The 22,601-nt window shown below is 34.4% G+C and overlaps 1 long non-coding RNA gene across 1 annotated transcript in view; it reads left to right on the top strand.

Annotated features, from left to right (window-relative positions):
- LOC141563358 (uncharacterized) overlaps window positions 1-22,128 on the top strand; it is a 77,496-nt gene extending 55,368 nt beyond the window's left edge. The window contains exon 3 of the long non-coding RNA XR_012488402.1: window positions 20,845-22,128. This is a non-coding gene — a long non-coding RNA (uncharacterized LOC141563358). The remainder of the gene's footprint in view (window positions 1-20,844) is intronic.
- Window positions 22,129-22,601: the final 473 nt, after the last annotated feature.

Genomic DNA, 22,601 nt, shown 5'->3' with positions numbered 1-22,601 from the left:
ACATATGAACAGATTGAGGATCTGCACTTTGTAAGGATTTCACAGACCAGTCAACAAGATGCCAAATTGTAACTTACTCTAATACTTAGATGGATGGATAATTTTATGGGTGTAGGTATTTGCTAGAATTATAGTGACTGCCCTTCTCTGCCTTCCCATTCTGTAGAACTATTGAGCATATCCTTCCATAAGTTTGCCAAAGGGGATCTTCTCAGTGTGATGAGGACATCTCCTTCCCTTGACATCAGGAGAATCTCAGTGCAATATGTGGGCTATTCATCAGTTATCTTTTCCTCTCAACATGGAAATAGTCTCTCCCCTCCCCCCCAATTTATATAGTACTTTAGTCATATCCTTCCTACTGCTTTTTTTTCTCAAATTCTTTGTTTTCTAACACATCACAGATTTCTGTTGCCTATCAGGAATCATTGTCCTTTGGGCAAGCTTCAATTTCATTCTTCAAAAATTGTATTTTTTTCTATGACTTTAGAGGTGGCACAGGGGATAAAATACTGGGTCTGGAGTTAGGAAGAACTGAAATCAAATCAGATTTTAGACACTTAACTGACTGTGACTGTGGGCAAGCCATCTAACCTTTGTCTCAGAGTGGAGAGAGTGTCTCAAATGGAGGAAATAGCATCCATTTCTCAGAGTTGTTTTGATGTTTAAGTGTTATAATATTTGTAAAGTTTTTGAGTATAATATCTGGTAAATAATAAATGACAAACCAATTCATTGGTTTCCTCCTGTTCAGTTCTTGGTTCAAATGGTCTCTCTCTCTCTCTCTCTCTCTCTCTCTCTCTCTCTCTCTCTCTCTCTCTCTCTCTCTCTCTCTCTTTGTCTCTCTCTGTCTCTGTCTCTCTGTCTTTCTCTCTCTCTCTCTGTCTTTGTCTCTCTCTGTCTCTGTCTCTGTCTCTCTGTCTCTCTCTCTCTCTGTCTCTCTCTCTCTCTGTCTCTCTCTCTCTCTGTCTCTGTCTCTCTCTGTCTCTGTCTCTGTCTCTGTCTCTCTGTCTCTCTGTCTCTCTCTCTCTCTCTCTCTCTCTCTGTCTCTCTCTGTCTCTCTCTGTCTCTCTCTCTCTCTCTGTCTCTCTCTGTCTCTCTCTCTCTCTCTCTCTCTCTCTGTCTCTCTCTGTCTCTCTGTCTCTGTCTCTCTTACCTGGTAGCTTCTTTTGGTAAAAAAAATGTTCTAAGCCACCAGGTGGCAGGAGAAATAGGACAACATCCTGCTCTCACCAGCTACTTTTTCTCTCTACTCAGTCCTCATGTAGTTTATGAATACATAGTGGTACCTTTGTTTCTGTCTCTTAAATGCTTATTCTTTCCTTATGCTTAAATGTTTATTCTTTCCTCATTTTAGGTGAATAAGTATCACAGATAAGTTATGATCTTGTAGGCTTCAAAAGATTAGAAGAGTTAGTGGGAGGTCCAATAGCCATATTGAAGGCCATAGCAGTCAACTGGTATCCGAGGATACAGATATCAGGTTCAATTGGCCAGGCTCAACTCAATGTTGAATCAAATCTGGAAGCCAAGACATCCATTTTACAGCAGGTAATATAACTACTTGTCAATCATCCAGGACATCTCCAAAATCGAACTTGATGAGGTAGGGGAAGGTAATGTTTGTAACATTCACTTTAAATTTGGGCGCACTCTCCCAAGGGAAAGGTGATAGTAGAGGAGATGTGTCTCCTAGTATGGGAGATGATTTGTACTTTGATTCTTCTGTACCTATTATTTTATCAAATATTCCTTTGTAAAAGCTAATTTATATTAATTAATATTGAGGAGGGATCAAGTGATATTGATATTGAGATGTTGACTTGTGATAGATATTGTGGGAAATATACTGGATGTGAATTTAGGACTGACAGGACTAGAAAGATACCCTTTACCCAGTCCTTCTGGGTTACTTACAGGACTTTGAGGGAATCTTTTTTTTTTTTTTCCTGAGGCTGGGGTTAAGTGACTTGCCCAGGGTCACACAGTTAGGAAGTGTTAAGTGTCTGAGACCAGATTTGAACTTGGGTCCTCCTGAATTCAAGGCTGGTGACTTTGTGGGAATCTTACAGAGGGAGTCCCTCTTGAGACCAGATCTTTGCTCTTGTTGTCATCCTTTGAATATTGAACATAGAGTATCAAGTCATTATTCAGAAAAAGAAAAAGTCAATTTATGTTTTTTAACTGAAAGAAAACATTAAAAATACCCTTTAAAGTAAAATAAGCATGGCAGAGCATCAACATTTTCAACCAGCTTGCCTAAATGCTACACTCATTTTATTTCAAAATGAAAAGTCGCATTTACATATTTATTTGCACAGATTTTGTGGCTTCTTCTAAGGTCAAATACTGAAAGATCCTAGGTAAAAAATAGAATAGAAATAAATCTCAATTGATTCACAATCACTGGTGAGTTATGGAGAAAAAGATAATGTTCTAATTTTTCTAAGACTGGTACTTAAATGTACACACCAAAGTTAAGGATAGTGCTTGGGGGAAATATGAAAGTAGCTTTTGGGTTCCCAATAGGCAGATTAGGAGTAAGGTCTATTATCCAACACAGACATTATGCCATCTGGCCTTCTATTGCACATTAATTCGAACAAACTTACAATTTTTACCTCTTGTCCTGAAAATAGTAAGCAAATAAATACCAACCATTGCTTCTGGAAATGATATGACAATCAATTGCCTTTGATTCTACCTATCATTTTTATGTCTCCAGATTGAAATTCCTGATGTTGTCATTCACTTTTCTATAATATGTTGTTTCTACATATTTCTAAATATGTTGTATTAAAATTTAGTTCTAGGATTGTACCTATTTGAATTCAGAGCAGAAACTTTTTTTTTATATTTTCAGTATTTAAAACACTTTCTGGCACATAGAAGATATTCAATAAAAGTTAGTTGAATAACTGACACATTGTCTCCATCTATTAGTATTTGAATCTAGGACCATGCCTATTAGAATGTAAGCTCCTTGAGGGCAGGGGCTATTTTATTTTTGTATCCCCAGCACTTGGCACAGTGCCTGAATAGGTGTTTATAAATAATTTTAATTCATTTATTCAGGATTTGAACTCATATTTTCCTGATTCCAGTGCTCTATCCACCATGTATCAACAATTTCATCATCTCTGTGATAATAGCTAGGAAGTTTCTGATAATATGTGTCAGTATTGATAATTAAATGCATTACTTCAGCCACGTGACATGTCATAGGGGCCTTCTGAACATCCAGTTCCACTCAGCTCAACACATATTTATAATGTCTTTACCAAAAGTAATGACCTGAATGGTAACAATCATGGAGAGATTACCAAAATGTTAAGATTAACAAGCAAAACAGAATATGAATTTTTGTATTTGAAGAAGAGATAAGAGTAATTTATATTAGCATACTACTGCACATATGTAGTTGGATTCTTGGGATATACTTTATTGCACCTGATTATAGGTTATTCACTTAAATTTTTTTTCTCTCAACAATCTGGCCTATTTTATTGGTTTGCTGAGCAGACAGACTCTTACTTGATTCATAGGGCAAATAAAATTTGAGTTGAGTCTTCAACTGGGAAACTTGAGATTCTTAGTTTTTTGGCTAACCTCAGTTACAAGGTATGGACTTAGAAATGAAAGCCTTGTATTTTAATACTGAATATATGTTTTTTGGTCACAGAGTGTTACTGTAAAATGGACTTCGGGCTCAAGAGGAAAGTTCACAGTATTGTAATTCAACAAAAAAATTGACTGGTCAAGCAATAGAAACCTGAACTTATTTTGATCAGTTCATTATTATTCTTTATTATTTACTTAGAAATTCCATATAATTCTTTGTGTGAGCACCACACCCCAAGTCCCTCCCCAAATATAATACTTTCCCTTCACCTTTTCTTTAAAAAAAGAAAATACAGTGCTAACTCATGTCTTCCAACAACACTGATTGTTCTGTTATAACATACCAGTGTAACTGGAGGATAGACCAGGAAATAGGAAATAATGTTAAGTTTCAAGTTTCCAAAGGACTATGATAAACAGCAATCAGGATAGTGTTCAGAGTCAAAGATGGGAAAGTCAGTTTTCATTATACAAGACAATAAGGTCTTCAATCCTTTTTTTTTTTTTTATCATCAATCCTTCTGGAAGTCTAGTGAAACTTATAAACACTATCTAATAGATTCATGTTTTGTTGCTTATGTATATTAAGGAAGGAAATGCTAATTTCCTTCAGTTATATAATTTCAGATAAAATTAGTGAAAATAAAGAAACAGGTTTTTTCCCCACTCATCCCAGTTCATGGATTCTCTGATATCTACTTTGAACTGCAATTATGAAGTCTTGGAATAGAAGGGATAGAAAATTAGACTGTGCTGTCAGCTAACAAACATTTGCTAAGTATCTACTACTATTTATTAAGTAGTACATAGTAGATAGCATTGTGCTAAGTGCTGTGGACACAAAGAAAGGCGAAAAAAATTCAGGTCTTCTCAAGGTCACATAGCAGGTAATACTCTTTTCCATTTCCCTTTTAACTTGTCCCAAGTGAAAATATTCCTGGGTGCTTTTAGTCCTGTGCCAACTTTCTCAAGAGTCAGAGTACTTAGATCCTTGTATTTTGGATAAAAAGAAGCTTCATGTATTCTCTCGGGCTTTGGTATTGAATGATGTTAGAAACAAAGACTAACAAGATAAGAGATTCCTGCCTAAGTGACAGTAGGCCAGCAATCCAGTAAGAATACATAAAGTGACTAAGCCTTAAATTGAGCTTCTAGGCCTATTAAATATTAATCTAGGAATGATTTATGTTTGCCAGTCTCCAACTTTTTGCAACTTAAATTTGTATATATTCACAAAGCCTGAAAATTCCAAAAGGGCAGGATGGGTGTCTAACTAATTTGTGACTCTGTAGTCACGACTCACATAGATTTAGAGTTGGAAGAATCCATGAAGTTTGCTTCCACTTAATTTTATTTTTTTAATTTAATTTGATCTTTTTCAATAAACAAAAATCATTTCTATCTTCTCCTAATTGCTGCTCAAAATAGAATAGAAAGAAAATGCTTATAAGGAACAGCACAACCAAACAAAATAAATTCCCTCATTGTTCATTTAAAAAAAAAAAAAGATGTCTCCTTCTGCAACCTGAGTTCATCACCTTTCTGTGAGGAAGCAGGTAGTCTCCTTCATTATCCATCCTCTGGAAGAATTGCTGAATTGCTGATTTTTACATTAATCTTCTTAAGGTATTCAAGCTTAGTTGTTTTTATAGTATTGTCATCACAGTATAAATTGTTTTCCTAGTTATATTCAGTTGACTCTGCATCATAACTTTATATCATTTCTTATATTATACTTGCATGTAACATAATTTGTTCAGTCATTCTTTTATTGATGGTCATTCTTTTAATTTCTAATTTTTTTTTACAACAAAAAGAGCTGTTTTGAATATTGCTGTTCACATATAATCTTTTCCCAGAAGACCATGCTTCCACTGATGAAATTGACCATATTGAAAGACACAAAGAAAGTGCCCTTCTTTACATCAAAATTTCAATTCCTATCGCATATTGATCAAGAGACATTTATTAAACAATGGCACTTTGCTAGGGTCTGGGGATACAAATACAAAGAATAAAACAATCCTTACTCTTAAGGATCTTACTTATAAGCATTTTTGCAAGATTACTTTTAAAATTGAATAAATCTGTAACAATTAAATCTTAGCAGAATATTCTTTAATTCTTGAAATGGGTGGGGATCTTCCCCGAAGTTATTAAAAGTATTGCCTATGGACAATCACATCTTTGGCAAAACAGAGGCCTGCTCCTGTCCTTTTTCATTTATTGTTTCTATTTATTATAAGATGGAAGGAAATGTTTCAGTAACTTTTCTCCTGTAATGTTTACTCCCTACAAACCAAAGGTACGCTTCAGTTCAATATGTGATACAGGGTTATCTAAAAGCAGAATGGGCCAAGTCACTCAGTCGTTAAGTTCCCTATTCATAGAGCTATTTAGTTTGAGGTTGGACTGTCATTTTTTGGGATGCTAGAGGAGGTTTATATACCAAACAGTGGTGGATTAGATCATTATATCAAATTCAAATAGAAATGGGGGTCATTAATCCATACATAAGGATCCTGCAAGCTGCATACTTAGTTTTAAAATGTAATATATTATCTATGTTTTATGGTATTTTCAATGATTTTGTTAAAGACTTCCTGATTGCATTTTTAATTTGGTTCAAGCCTCAAGGGAAGTTTATGTATGAACACTGTGTGTTTAATACCTTTAGCCTAGGTGATCTATTGTCTCCTTTCATTTCTCAGATTCGGTTATCTATTTTCATCTATTTTTATTATTTTCATATCTTTTTATTGTGTGGCTGCCCAACATTGGTACTTAAACCCCCTCCCCAACTATTTGCTGTCTTATTAATCTATTGCCAATTATCTAATTTAAGTGACATTTTAAAAACCCAATCTTAAACAGAAAAGCAAGAAAATTAGATATGAATGTGGCTTCATTCTTTGCAGCCTTTCATAATGTGGGTAATGATGAAAACAGGACAGAAGGTGGCATTCAGTCCACCATAACTTTGAGCAGTTCCAGATAAATCCTGCGACCTATTTGATTTATTATTGTAATTTACAGATTTGTGTAATTTTCACTTCTCCTTTACTCTCCCAGACACATAAAATTTCCTGTTTTGTAATAGGCATTCATTTCTCAGAAGGACTTATTAGATATCCCTACTACTTGCTATGACTCTAATTCTTAAGAGAAGAAAGAATATTTCTTATCCATCCTCATGAACTAAGTTCTTCATATTTTCTTTAGAGATATATGGCATCCTTAGAGCAATCTCACAGACTTGCTACTCTTGAATCTTAGACATTTTATTGTTTCCATCCAGAAATAAACTGCAGTTATCCCTTCTATATCATGACTTTTTCCATCATAGCTTTATATTACCTATTGGCATAAGAAATTTAATGGGATGGTAAACTGCTCTAAAAGTATTTTTTTTAATTAAGCTTTGATTTAAGGCTATCAGTTGTCTTTTAACATATATACCCTGTTTTCTTTTGGATAGCTGAATGTGTCTTGGTGGAGAACACAAAGATATTTATGAGTATTATCAATTTGACCTTAGGATTAAAGATCAAAGCTCTCAGCTTCAACTTTTCCTTGATACTCATTATGAATTTTATACTTATTAAATCTGAATTATACTTTAATATCACTGGAGAGAGTTTCTGCGCAATGAAATGTCTACATAATGGGCTTTTCAATGGATTCATATAACTTGCTGTCATGCCTGCACATCAAGTGATTAATATGCTATTTTATTCCTACTTCCTCTTGGTCTTGAATGTCATACTTAGTTCTATTCAGGAGTGATGCTAATGGATTTAAGGCAATGCCACATTTTATATCAATTTTTCAGTCATTATTTTGGTTGTGGCATGTTTTGCATAGAGAATAGTTTTCTAGGGGGACAGTAAATACTCTTGCACTATGATTAGGCTGGGATCTATTTTATTTATTTGCAGTACATAGTTATGTGTGCAGAACTAAAGGAGAAACTCTGTGATAATCAATAAAGGTGGTATAAATGTTACAATACTTCTGGGTAGCTTGTTCAATCATCTGTCCCTAATTAATAATGACTTGGTTTTTATATCCATGAGATTACAGGGCCTACCACATATTAGGTATTTAAATCTTTATTGACTGACTGAGTCATTTTGTTCTTTAGCCAATGTATTGATTACTTTCTTGTTTTTATAAATAGATTTTTGAGTATTATAGATTATGAATGCCTTGTACACAAATATGCAAATGGTCTTTATTTGAAGGGATCATTAATGTTCTAATCATTGGTAATAAAGATGGGATATCTTCTGCTTAGCACATAGTAGGCTCTTTAGTAAATATTTATTGACCATTAAGAAAAATGGGATGAGGTTTGGATAGAAAAGATGCTGATAAAATACCTTGCTAATAATGAGTAGAATCATTGGATCATAGATATAGAACTGCAAGAGACTAGAAAGGTCATTTAATATAACCATCTCATTTTATAGATGAGGAAACAACTCAGAGAGTTTTATTTATTTGCCCAAGGCTACGTATGGAGTAAATAGCAAAAGGGAAATAAATGCAAAGTCTCAACATGTACTCTACCTTGCTGCCTCTCCACTTGCAAAGTATTTTTGCCCAATATTACATCTTTTATTCGATACTGCTACCTTCCAATTTTGCAGCAAGCCTAGAGTTTCAGTAACTCTGCCCCCTTGATATATCCATTCTATTGTCCCTGTGTCTTTGGGTCTTTGGGCACACACCCCCTTGCTATATCATTCTGGATGGCTTTCCACTACTTTGTTATTTCTTACTTCCCATCCCAACATTAATAATAAGTTGGACTTTGAAATGATTATAACTGTTATTGTAATTATTATATTAATACTTCCCACTATTTGAAAATTCCCTCCTGTCTCCAGAAATATGTTAATCATGGTATTTTTGTTCCAAATGGATAGAATTAAAGAACCAGAAAATCTTTATAGAGTTTCACAGGACTTTAGAAGTCATTCATTCCAAACACTATAAAATATTTAATTCAATTAAATCTAACAATGCTTATTAAGTACCTCTTGTGTGCAAGTTGCTCTGCTGGGCAATGAATAGATATAAAGATAAAAATGAAGCAAATAGTCCTTGCCCTCAAAAAGGTTCTCTTTTATTGGAGGAGGGCAGTCATAAATCATAAATTCACTTAGATAAATGAATATAAGAAATTTGATGAGAGTGAGGAAATACTAAGAACTGAAGAAACTAGGACATAGTATCTGAGCTGAACCTTAAATAGAGTTCATGGATTCTGAAAGGTAGGGATTAGGAGAGAATTCTTTCCAGCTATGGGGAATGATACCTCCAAATGCCTGGAAGCAAAACATGAAATGCCAAGCTTGGGCATTCTGTCACAAGGCAGAATACTTGAAAGGAGAGTGATATGAAATAAAATTGAAAAGGTAATAGGACTCTGACTGTGGAGGACACTGGGGTACCCATGGAAATATGCCAGGTTCAGTTGTTTTTATTTTTTCCTAGAGGCAATAAAGAGCCAATGTTGATTTTTGAGCAAGTAAATGACATGGTCAGACTTATTTTGGCAGTTGTGTGAAAGATAGATGGGAACAAGGAAATACTGAAATGAAAGAAACAAATGAGGACATATTTCCAGGCTAGATCAGCAAGTTCATACCGAGAAAAGTGATATGACTTGCCCAGGTTGGCACAATCATTAAGTGTTGGAATCAAGATTTTTTCCTGATACCATATCCAGTAAGGTTTCCAAAGTAGTAATAACAGCTATAAATTCTAGAAAAAATGCATAAAAGAAAAAAGGGGGGAAAAAAGAGTAATCTCTGTGATGCTTTAGAAAAGTTATTGGGTTTGGAGCCAAATCCTTGTTTAATCACTGAAATTTTCTGGATTTCAGATTCTCCATATACTATTACATGAAAGAGTTAGACTAAATGAACTTTTAAGGTTATAATGGAGAAATAGAACAAATAGGATACATTTTTAAAAGAGAAAAATATGTATAAACACTTTATTTAACAAATTATATATAACCATTTACTATTTGCATATAGGATAATTTTTATTTATGTATATTTAAATGTGTTAATTATGGTTACTACTATTGGAACAAAAAAGGACAAACACTACAAGTAATAATTCTGTCTATAATATCCTCAACAGATATTTGAATATCTTCAGGGATTCCTTGCTCTAAGGCAACACATATCATTTTGGGAAAACTAATTTGTTAGGAAGTCTTTGTCATACTGGATGAAATTTATGTCCTATAATCTCCACCAAAAATGGGTAATAGTTCAGTCCAAGGGTAATAGATCAAGTCCAAGTCCAGACCTATATAATCACCCTTGAAATACTTGAAGATGGTAATCTTGTCCCCTTGAAATCTTCTCTTTTCTAGACTAGACATGCTCAGCTCTGTCAAGGGATCCTGATGTAGCATGCCTTGTGTCCCTTCATCATTCTGGTCTTGATCCTAATGGCCATGTTCCAGTTTGCTTAATTTTCCTGTGAATCTGGTGCCAAGGGTCCACACTAGTTTGAGTGAGATTGATCTATCATCTTCTTTCAATAAGGCAGCATTGTCATTATGGCTGCTCCATCACACCACTGGTTCATAATACACATAAAGAGTATCAAAATTCCCTGGGTCTTTTTTTATGTGATGTATTTGCTAGCCACATATCCCTCTCTTCTCTCACTTCCTATCCCCTTGCCACATGAACATGGACAAGTTATTTATTCTTAATGGAAGGACTTTTATATTTATCCCTGTTTCATTTTACCTTATTAGATTTGAGCCCATTGTTCCATTCTAAAAGAAATATCTTTGTATCCAAGGTCTGGCATTCATTATATTAACCAGCCCTCCTAGCTTCAAGTCATCTGTAATTTTAATAAGCTTCCCATCTTATAACTTCATTCTAGTCACTGATTTTTAAAAAAAAAATGTTCCGTATTGTCGTCAAGATAAATTACAAACTCCTCAGTTTGGCATTTAAATCCCTTCACAATCTGGCTCTAACCTACCTTTCCAGATTTCAAGTATTCTGTGTTTCAGTTAAACTGGCCTGCTTTCTGTACTCAGTACTCTGCACTCCATCTTCTGCCTTTCCTAGACTGTTTCCCATGACTCCCTCCTCATATCTATCTCAAGTTTCTCAATTTCTTTCATGACTTAGCTTAGGTGCTGCCTCTTCTGGGAAGTTTTTCTTACCTCTTGCTTCTAATTTCTTCCTCCCTCCAAATGCTCATGTATATATGTGAACATTTATCTGTGTACATATAAACATACCTTGGTCCCAATTAATACAAATAATGAATCCCCTGAAGTGATTCCATGTATGCAAATTTATACTATTTGAAATTATGATTATGTAAAATATAGCAATTGCTTCTGGCCCAATGGAAATATCCAGTATATATTCAAATAATATATATCTTCATGGAATTCATTATTCAAACTGATTGGACCTTGATGCATCTATTTTTGCACATGTTGCATGTTGCAGGAAAATGGAAGCTCTTTGAGAGTGAGGAGAGTTCTTTGCTATTGTCTTTGCGACTACAACTAGTGCCTAGATAAATGTCTGGTATACACCAGGAACTTGTTAAATATTTTCTGAATTGAATTACATAAAATAAAGTACAGGTCAGAGCTCTGGGATGGGCTACTAGAGACCACACATTAAACTGACATTAATCAACAATCTTTAGATCTGATAATTCATTTCCCATTTCTTATCTTGTCCTCAAAATGTCTACTGCATTTGTGGTATTCCCCTTATCTACCAGTCAAGAAATTTTTGCCAAACGGGAAGTGAGGTTAAGCTGGCTTGCAAGCATAACTTGTTTTTAATGAATTCAATGGTGGCTTTCAGAAATCACTACTTCCCTTTCTAAGTACCCACAAGCAACATTCTTGATTTCTCCCCCTGAATTTACAGCAAGTTCATAGACATATAGTTTGAAGAAATAATCTTCTTCCTCTTTCTGAAAATCAGGATGTTTATCTATCACCATTTCCCACTCCCTCTCCCATTCTCCATGACTTTTGCTCCTCAATTCTTAATCCCTTTTATTCTGCTTATGGCCCCCATTTAGCAACTGAAACTGTTTCTCTAAGATCACCAATAATTTCTTCATTGCTAAATCCAGTGGTTTTTATTTTTGCTTCTATATTTTTTTGATTTCTCTGTAGTTCTTGGCCTTGTTGACTATCTACTTCTTCTGGACATGCTTTCTACCTGGATTCTGTGACACCATTACTTTTGCCTCCCTCTTACCTATTTCGATTCAGTATATTTTTCCATTAAATTATCATTGTCTTCCTACTCGTAAAGTGTGAGCATCCCTAAAGGCAGTTTAATGGTTCCTCTTTTTTCTCTTTCTTTACTCTCACCCATGATGATCTCATTAGCTTCCATGGGTACAATTATTTTCTCCATCTGGATGATTCTATACAGTTGCCTCTATTCTCTTTCCTGGGCTCCAAGTTTTGATTATTAACTAGCCACTAGATAGTTCCAATTGGATTTTTCAAAGGTATTTAAAACTCAGCACACCAAAAGGAAAATTTATTATTTTTTCTTTCCCACCTCTTGCCTTCAAAAGTAAAAAAAACAAACAAAAAACAAAATTTCTTACCCATTCTTCAAAGTTTTCTCTTTATGTTGAAGGCAAAACTATCTTTCCAGATGCCACAATCTTGGAGTCACCTTTCATCTTCTTTGAGTAATAGCCAAGCAATTGCCAGGTTTTGCCAGTTACAACTCCATAACATCTGTCACATCCATTCACTTCTCTCTACTTATATGGCCAATATCCATTTAACTCTCTCAACATTCACCCCTTATTGGATTATTGCCTCCTAATTGGTGTCCCTGCTTCTATTCTCTTTCCTTTTCAATCTATCATTTATATAACCAACAGATATTTCAAAAACACTGATCTAAGTATATTATTATTTTTATTAAAATTTTTTGTGCTTTTTGGGAACTTCCTTCCTTCAGATTTGAGGGCAGATACCTCTTCTCCCAGAACCTTTTTTTTTTTAAAGAGGATAGTCTTGGTCAAACATACCTTCATTTCCCATCATGTTATACTCCATATATGTCCATATATAATTCTCCATAATGTCTCCTCCTCCTTCCTTTTCTATTTTCTTTTGTATGTTGCTTTCACCCATAAGATTGTAAATTCTTTAAGGATAAGTTTCACCTTGAAAGTCCCATTTCTTTATATCCCCAGTGCTTAGCTCAGTGTATGATACTTGCTAGGCACTTAATAAATATTTGTTTAAATATTAATTGCTGTCTGACTGACTAACTTCTAGGAAAACAATACAAAATCCTCAGTATGACTTATGAAAGAAGGCAGGAATTCTATTAAGTCAAAATGTAATAAGGTCTTTTTGTAGGCATGGTGGACAACTTGAGCAAAAGTACAGAGATGGGAGATGAAAAGTTGTGTATAGGAAACATTACAGTTTGGGCAGAGTAAAGGAGAGTGATATGAAATAAATCTGGGAAGAAAGATTGGAAGCCAGACTGTGAAGGGCTTTAAAAGTCAAACAAAAGAGCTTGTAGAGGGTCTTAAAGATTAGGGGCAGTCTCTAGAGTGTCCTCCCTCCTCTCTATGCCTCACAGTATCCCTAGCTTCCTTTATAGCACAGCTATAAGTTATCTGTTACATGTGTTAATTCATCTTTGTTATCACCAGTCCTTAGCACAGAGTCTTACTCAAATTAGGTGCTTATTATTCACCTAATGAATTAAAATGAAATTTTGAATTAGAAGATCACTAACAACAGCTCAGCAATTTGTCCTGCACGCTCTTTTTAGTACCCTCCAATATAGTTTCTCTGGGTTTGAAATAATTTATGACAAATGAGTGCTCCCTTTACTTCCATCTAAATCATTTTTTCTCTATCTCTTTGAAGCTCACTCTCCTCATTTGAAAAATAAAAGAAGTAAAAAAAAGAGGTGAATAGTTCTTTTTTCTCTTTGTCATCTGTTATTATTGTTCCATCTACTCCAAGCTGTTACCTTACATTCCTTGTTCCTCTTGTCTTCACTATAGCTGATTAAGGTCCCTTTAGCATCCCTCATTGCCAACCTTTGCTTCTTTTGGATTTTAATCTTTCTGACTATTCCTCAGTAATGTGACAATCATTTTCATTCATCTTTTGTTACTTGTTCTTCTTCTACCATACACAAACACACATACACACACACACACACACAGACACAAACACACCCATAAAATCTGAGCTCATGGATGACCAAGCTGTGTAGCCCCTTTAGACACTTCCCTGCCTTTTCTTATGAGATTATTAGATTATGAGAATTTCATCCATGAGAGTATCATAGGTTCTATTTTGCTCAGATTCTACTTTGCCTTTTAGAGGCTTTGGATAAATAATCCCATTTACCTTTCCACTCATCTTCTATAGAGTAGAATAAATTTACTGGAACTAAGTAATCAAAGGCACAATGGTCTCTCCTTGGCTTTGAGGATCTTTAAATTCATTTGATCATTTTTTCTTAAGCTTTTCACTCATTTCATTTCATCCCCAAACTACTTGTTAGTCAGAATAGTAGTTCTTAGCATTTTCTTTCCCCTTTAAATGATGAAATTATCAGAAAAGCAAGGCAAAAACATATAATTTTTGACCAATAGAGAGAAAACAGCATGTTTTAATAGAAGGATCAGTGAATTTAGACGCAGAGACCTTATATTCAGCTCTGATCTCTGCTATTTACTACTTTCTGTCCTCTAATTCATTTTTTGGGTATATCCATAGAAATGTCACTTTTGTTGCTCTTTCTTTAGATCTCTTGACATCTTTCCTTTCTCAGATTCATGGGTTTCCAAGTAGGTATACATACTGACATATAGAACTACTCAGTCTAGCCTTATATTCACTCTCTTTCTCCTAAATAAATACATAGCTGAGTAAGTGCGACATTGTGGAAAGAGCATTGATTCTGGAGTTAGAGCCCCTGGGTTCGAATCCTACTTTTTATAACTAATACAAGTGTAACAGGTCTCAGTTTTCTTATTTATAAAATGTGAGGTATGTGTGTGTGGCATAGAATGGTGTCTCAGGTCTTTTCCAGCTTTCATTCTATGACCCTTACTACCTAAAGAAGAAGATGGGACAAGTAAATGACATATTTCTAAGACTAAGTGTGAAGGAAGCCCTTTGTGGCTATGGCCCAGAGGGAAACTAATTAATCACACAAGAATAAAACTCACAAACTTAGAATCTGTGGCTAACTAGAGCGTTCACTCCTAAGGCCGTCTTGACAATACATACACATGAGCACATATGTGTATGCATATGCATGGATTATATATATAGTTCAGGCATTTTATGTAAAAAAGTTCTTTGGATTTACATGCTGTCTTTCTTCCAAAGTCTTCAGGCTATTTTAGAAGTTTTCGTCTATTTTGGAAAATGCATTTCTCTATTCTATAATTGTCCTGGTTTTTGTTATGATCCCACCCCCTTCAAAGTGCTTTCACATAAAATTGATTTCCTTCTATAAATATGACCCAATACCAGGAATGGATAGAGAAAACTGAACTGATGGTCACTGTCAGTGAGAGAAATAGATGTTATGAATTTTCAACACATTGTGTAACCCAACCTTTCTGGAATGATGAATACTGTTTCCAAGGTTAGAAAGAGTCCCGCAGCACACTTGTGAACCATGTATCATGAAGGTGAACTTTAGGGAGACATTGGCCACAGCTATGTTATGTAGAAACAATTCAAAGAAGACCAACTCACTTTTACTGCTGGCTTTGCTGTAACTAATCTCTGATAAAAGTGCAGTAGGGACATGGGGAATAGTGGTAACACTATCTCATTCATTTCCTGATTCCTTTACTGAGTTGTGAAACATTTAACATGAGCTTAGTATTTATTTTCAAGGCACTATGTTACTGATCATACAAAGATGTAAAATGAAAAAGCTCATGCTTTTGAAGTACATACATTCTAATGGAGGTGGGATGAATGTGACAGGAGCCAAGATTAGTATAACAAAGAGTAAAAAAAAAAATATGGGAAAATTTAACAAGAAAGAAAAAAAAACTTTCAATGAGGGGGATTAGGAAAGAATGATGGAGGAAAAAAACAACAACATAGAGCCTTGCAAGAAAAGGCTGAATCTTTTTCTCCAATTGACTCATTCTTCTCAATCTCTCCATTTTCCAATGCACATGCAGTGTCCAATGCATGTCCAATGCACAGGCCAGTCAAGTCTTCATTCCTCGCCAGACTGTACTCTTTACCTTCTAAATTTCCCTTACCATATCTCCTTGTCCAAGTTCACCCTTGCTTTGTATTTTTAAAATCTGTTGTCTTCTCACATTAGAATATAAGCTCCTTGAAAGCAGGGATTTTACTTATATTTATATTTCCAGCAATTGGCTGGCTCAAGGAGCTGATTTTATACTTAGCTTGTGGTGTAACACAAATAAATGTAAACATATTTTGCTGAAAGAGAGCCTTTCAATAACTGGGGTTCCAGAAAAGTTGAAACGAGTCTTTGATATTAATTGCTTGCTTGATTCAATGAATATTGTATGCCTACTGTATACAGAGATACAAAGTTTAGAAAAACACAATCTCTGCCCTTATGGAACTTACAGTTAGATAGGAGATATGAAAATGGTCAGTCATTCTTCTAGCTATAAAAAACAAGTAAACAAAACAAAAACTTGCATGACAGATAATCTTTCCTTATTAGGAAAGTTTTTCATTTTTAAAACTAACTGATTCTGTAGCTGGGAAAAATGAATTTTACACTTTATGGTGCTAATTGTCAAGTCTATTTTTACATTTGCAATGCAGCTGCAGTGGAGAAGTTGCACAATTAACCTGAGGCCCTTTCATTCTCCTTTGAGCCGCTTGCTTTAAGGAGCTTCTTGGCAGAATAGAAAGAGAGCTTGAGTCCAGCCTGTGGTTTAAGAGATCACACACTCTCACCTCAAATACCCATGGGGCAGATACTTAGAATTCCTGCCCAACCTATCACATTTCACAGGAGTATTTTTGATAAGAAAAACACTAGTGGTGTTTACTCTTATGGATATCCTATCACACTATTGATTCATATTGAGTTTGAATTCCACTGAAGGCTCCAGATCTATTTCACATTAATTATAGATTGGCTAGCCCACATTTATGCATTTGAATTCAAATGTATCCTATAGTTTTAATCTGCCAAACTCCTTTTGGATCCCGACTCTCTCATCTGAAATATAATCCATCAGGTTTTTTTTTTTTTGTGTTTTTTTTTGTTTTTGCATCATTTGAAAATTTGAAAAGTTTGACACCTGTGCCTTTATCCAAATCATTGATTAAGATGTTGAATGACCCAGGACCAAATAGAGATCTCTATGGTATACTGCTGGAGATATCACTTGACATCTATCCATTAATGATATGACCCAGAAGCATGGTATAAAAATAAAGAGGTGCTTTAATTATCTAACATCTGTTGTAGCTCTCTTCTTCTGAAAACTGAGCATCTAATAATTTCTCTACTTGTCTTAATGATAAATTCATTTTTTAAGGTTGGAAGAGGAATTTTTTCTGGATCTGATTTCTTTTCTTCTCTCTTTTAAAAAATAACAATAGCTTTTTATTTTTCAAAATCCATGCAAAGATAGTTTTCAACATTCATCCCTGCAAAACCTTGTGTTCCACATTTTTCTTCCTCCCTCTCTACTTCCTTCCCTTCCTTAGATGGTAAGCAATTCAATATAAGATAAACATGTGCAATTCTTCTTAACATATTTCCACATTTATCATGCTGCACAAGAAAAAACAGATCAAAAAGAGGAAAAAAGAGAAAAAAACAAGCAAAGAATGACAAAAAGGTGAAAATACTATGTTGTGATCCTTATTCAGTTCCCATAGTCCTTTTTTTGGATGCAGTTGGCTCTCTCCATCACAAGTGTGTTGGAATTGTCCTAAATCATCTCATTGTTAAAAAAAACAAAAGCCAAGTCCATCACAGTTGTCTGGATCTTATTTTTACCATTAAGGAAGAATTTAGCTGCTAGTACACAAATGATAGGAATATTCAATCAAAAATATATTTATTAAGTACCAGTTATAGGCCAGATTCTGTGATGGGTGCTAAAGCAAAAGTATGACAGCAAAAGCTACCAAAGAGCTTACCTTTTAGTAAGGGGATTTAATACATATAAGGAAGTGGTAGCCAGGGAAGTAAGTTTTTACAAACATTTACACCAGTGGAACTCAAACTTTTAAAATAGGGGCCAGTTCACCGTCCCTCAGACTGTTGGAGGGCGGGACTATAGTAAAAACAAAAACTCACACACTATCTCCGCCCCTCAGTCCATTTGCCATAATGGGGGGGGGGGGGAGGGCGCATAAACGTCCTCAGCGGCAGCATTTGGCCCGTGGACGTAGTTTGAGAGCCCCTGATTTACATGTTACTCCAAAAACACATTTTCTCACATATTTTGTGAGAAGTCTTTTATGAGAAAGTAAAACAATTAAAGAAAACTAGTAGTGTCCTCATCTGAGACATTTCATTTCTGTTCCCTCTTACCTTTCTTTTTATTTTAAAGAAATTAAATGAAGTCTAATTAATTTCCTCCCACCCCTTTCCCCATTCCTACTCCACTGGGGGAGAAATTGGAAAAAAAATTTCTTGTAATAAATATGCATACTTAAGCAAAACAAATTCTCTAAGTAGTGACTGTATAACATATACATATATACACATATTTTAGACATATATGCAAATGCACACATGTATGTGTTTATGTGTATGTATGTATATATACATACACACAAATATGTGTGTGTGTCTCATTTCACACCCTAAAATCTTTCTTTGAACCTCTCTGTAATGGATAGCATATTTCATCATTGGTGCTCTGGAATCATGAATGTCATAAAATGACTATTTTATTCATCATAATTCTTAAAGTCTTCAAAGCTGTTTATTTTTCAGGGTTGTTATTGTAAAAATCATTCTGCTTGTTCTGCTCATTTCATTCTTCATCAATTTATAATTAAAAAAATTAAATTAAAAAACCATCACAATTATTCAGTTTTATAATACTTGTGATAATTATAAATGTTCTTCTCATCCTACTTTCTTCACTTTGTATCAATTCATATAAATCTTTCTGTGCCTTTAAAAATTCTCTCTTTATTTCTTAAATCACAATAATAATCTGTCACCTAGATCTTCGAGAACTTATTTGACCATTCTTCAATTGATGGGCAATTATGTCCTCAGTTTCCAAATTGTTGGGGTGTAGTTTTGGTTTTGTTGTTGTTTTTGTTGTTTGCCAACAAAAGAGAACTACTGTAAGTATTTTTAACATAAAAAACTTTTTCCTCTTTCTTTGATCTCTCTTGGGTAAAGGTACACAATGGTAGATAGCATGGACTAAGGGCATACACTGTATTAATGTTTTGTATGTAATTCCAAACTGCTTTCTGGAATGATTGTACCCATTCAAGGGACCACCAATAGAGCACCAATGTGCCTGTTTTCCCACAGACCTCCCAACATATTTGATTTTTTTGTTATCTTTAATAGGTGTGAGATAGAATCTCAGAAGTGCTTCTCTAATTAGTAGTGATTTTTAAAAACATTATAATAGTCTGGGTTTCTTCCCTTGAGAACTGTCTGTGTATATTCTTAGACCTTTTATTAATTAGAGAATGACTCTTATTCTTATACATTTGAATCCATTTTTTTTTGTATCTTGAAAATGAGACCTTTTTAGGATATACTTGTTGCAAAGGTTTTTTCCCCTTAGTTATTATATGCTTATATTAAGTGATGAAAAATACAAATGCAAGTAGAAAGACAATCCCTACTCTCAAGAAGCCTACATTCTAATGTAGTAAGACAACATGCAAGTTGTAAAATATGTGTATGTATATGCACATGCATGTGAATCTGTGTGTGTAGCATTGAAGATTTTTGACCCTTGGCTATGATGGAGAAGTCCATAGTGTAACCTGGTGGGAAATGAAAATGAGGAGCACCTGAAAGAGCAGATGTAGAATCCTTATTCTTTACTAGATAAATAAAGAGATGGCTAATAAACATCTGGAAAAGGAGATAGTTATTGAGCCAGTGTGACTTTCTTAGAAACAGACAAAAAAAATACAGATTGAAACATACTGTTTTTCACTTTATTTTTATTGATTTTTCTTTTGGTCTGTTCTTTTTTTTTTTTTTTAACACTATGACTAATATGGAAATAGGTTTCACATGATTACATATATGTAATCTATATCAAATTATTTACCATCTTAGAAAGGGGGGACATAAAAGGAGGAGGGAGAAAATTTAGAATACAAAATTTTTAAAAATTAATGTTAAAATTGTATTTACATGTAACTGAACAAAAATAAAATATTATTTAAAAATATTAGATCAGACCATACAACAATTTTATTTTCATTTTTTATGAAGCTGCTAATCAGGAGAAGGCAATAGGAATAGCTTACTTATTTTAAAATTCAATTTTCCTTCATGCTATTTTTGTCAAAAAAAAATCTAATCTTGATACAGGTTAGATGATAGAGGGTATAATAGGGGCAGCTAGGTAGTTCAATGGATAGAGCCATCAGCCCTGAAGTCAGGAGGACCTGAGTTCAAATTTTACCTCAGACACTTAACATTTCCTAGTTTGTGATCCTGGGCAAGTCACTTAACCCCAATTGCCTAAAAAAGTTGTATATATAAAATATAAACTATACAAAATAGTTGTATTTGGAATGTGTTGAATGGCTAGAGCTGAAGAATTGTCAGTGGCTGTATGGCATTTCTTTAAATGAAGTGAGTGTTTGTGGGATCTGTGTTCAGACCTGTGGCTTTTAATATTTTAAACACTGACTTAGACTGAGGCATCTGTATCAAATTAGCAGATGACACAGAGCTGGGAAGGAAGGGTAATACACTAAATGACAAGTTAAAACATAAAAAAAAAAATCCTTGACAGGCTAAACTATAAGGCCCAATCAGATAACATAAAATGTCAAAAGGGATAAATATGTTACTTTGGTGAAAGGGATCAAATAATTAATACAAGCTTGCAAAGATATGTTGAGATAACAGCCAGAAAAAGACCTGGGGTTTTAGTGAACTGAAAAGTTAATAATATAAGTAAATGGTATGAGATAACAGAGAAAACTTTTTTTTTTTCTAGATTGGTGACCTGATAAAGATTGCACTCTGTTGACCCAAAGTCACTTCCCTACCAAACACCACTGGAGAAGGGTTTTAGTAAAGGCACGATGTTTAAGGCATGCAAACATATAGAAACATTAAATGAATGGATCAATCATCTTTTTTGTATTACCAGAATGTAACTCTGTAACTTTCACATGGTATATGTTTAACAAATATTTATCGACTTGAATTGAATGAAACCGAGGGCAAAAATCCCTTCTATCCTTCTTTGTACTTTCCACAGTGCCTGAATGTAGTTGGTGTTCAGGCAATGTTTGTTGATTTCTTTTTATTCTATCCATTGAAGAACTAGGTCATCACATCTAAGTTCCTGGATCCTCTGACAACCTTTTGGTCATTGGCCCAGAGGAAGAGACAAAAAACGAAAACAAAAACAAAAACAAAAACAAAAACAAAAACAAAAACAAACAAAAAAAAACCACCTTGTCCCTCCCTTTTAGTAGAGAGTCTTTTAATTCTCTATATTACAGACAGTCTACCTGGCTAAAAACTGTAGACACACAATATTCACTACTAAATACCAAATAGAAAGTGTTGGAACTAGAGTATACTCCAAGTAGTTAAACTTCTTTTCTCTTCTGACTCCCTAGAGACAGGTAAAATTGAATTTCATCAAATACTATATACTCTCAGCCATCTCTTCTGGATCCCTAATAAATCTGGATGTCCTAGAGAGACCAGGTGCAATTACTGCCCAGAATCCATGTAATGGGGTATGTAGGTAATTGTATCTAAGTGACATGAGCCTCTCACCGATAACCCCAGCAAGTTGAAATTTCAGGAAAATCTTTCACAAATGCACATTTCTGAAAGATTTTTTTCTTCAAAGTTTATAACTTATTGAAGAATCTTTGCTTCTTAGAACACATTTTATAGTACATGGGTAACTGTATTAGATACTACTTGATACATATGCTGCAAATACATACTTGAGAACAGAATTACAGAACATCAGAATAAGAAAGAACCTTAGAGGTCATCTGAACCAATCTCGGAAGTTATGGTAAACTGAGGCAGTGGGTTATAGTGGATACAGTGCCAGACTTGGAATCAGAAAGATATGAGTTTAAATCGTGCCTCTTCACTTAGTAGCTGTGTGACAATTACAAACTTAGAAGAAAAAAATCCTTCAGAAATGTTTATCTATTTTGTATAACTTCATATGTGCTTTCTCAGTGATAAGAGTGGATTGGGGATGGAAGAATGTAGAGAATCTGGAAGTCAAAATATTAAAAACAAATGTAAAAAATATTTTACATGTAACTGGAAAAATGTAAAAAGATATACTCATACACACACATATATAAGTGTATATATATTAACATATATATATATACCAAAAAAAAGAATTTCCACTTCTCATCTACAAAGTCCTACTACTTGTGTGCTCTTTTCTATTGAATATTGATAGAATTATAGAATCTTAGAGTTTGAATGGAATTTAGAGGCAATCTATTTATTCTAACTCATTTTACAGAAGAGGAAAGACATAGTGGAATTAATGGCTTACTAACAGTAAGCATCAGAAGGATTTGAACCCAGGGTTCCCTGTTTTATACAGGTGTCTGCCCTGCCTCTGCTAAGGCAGTATTAGTGATAGTTTCAAAGCACCCACTTGGCTGATATTTTGTGCTGATATTCTTGCATTTGGTAAACAAATTGCACTACTGTTCTTCCTTGGCATGAACAAACAGCAAACACTCCCCCAAGTCA

The sequence above is a fragment of the Sminthopsis crassicaudata genome, chromosome 3 (assembly GCF_048593235.1).
Source record: "Sminthopsis crassicaudata isolate SCR6 chromosome 3, ASM4859323v1, whole genome shotgun sequence".
In the NCBI taxonomy this organism is placed as follows: domain Eukaryota; kingdom Metazoa; phylum Chordata; class Mammalia; order Dasyuromorphia; family Dasyuridae; genus Sminthopsis; species Sminthopsis crassicaudata.
Note: the sequence above shows the minus strand (reverse complement) of the source record. Positions and strands in the feature narration are given on the sequence as shown.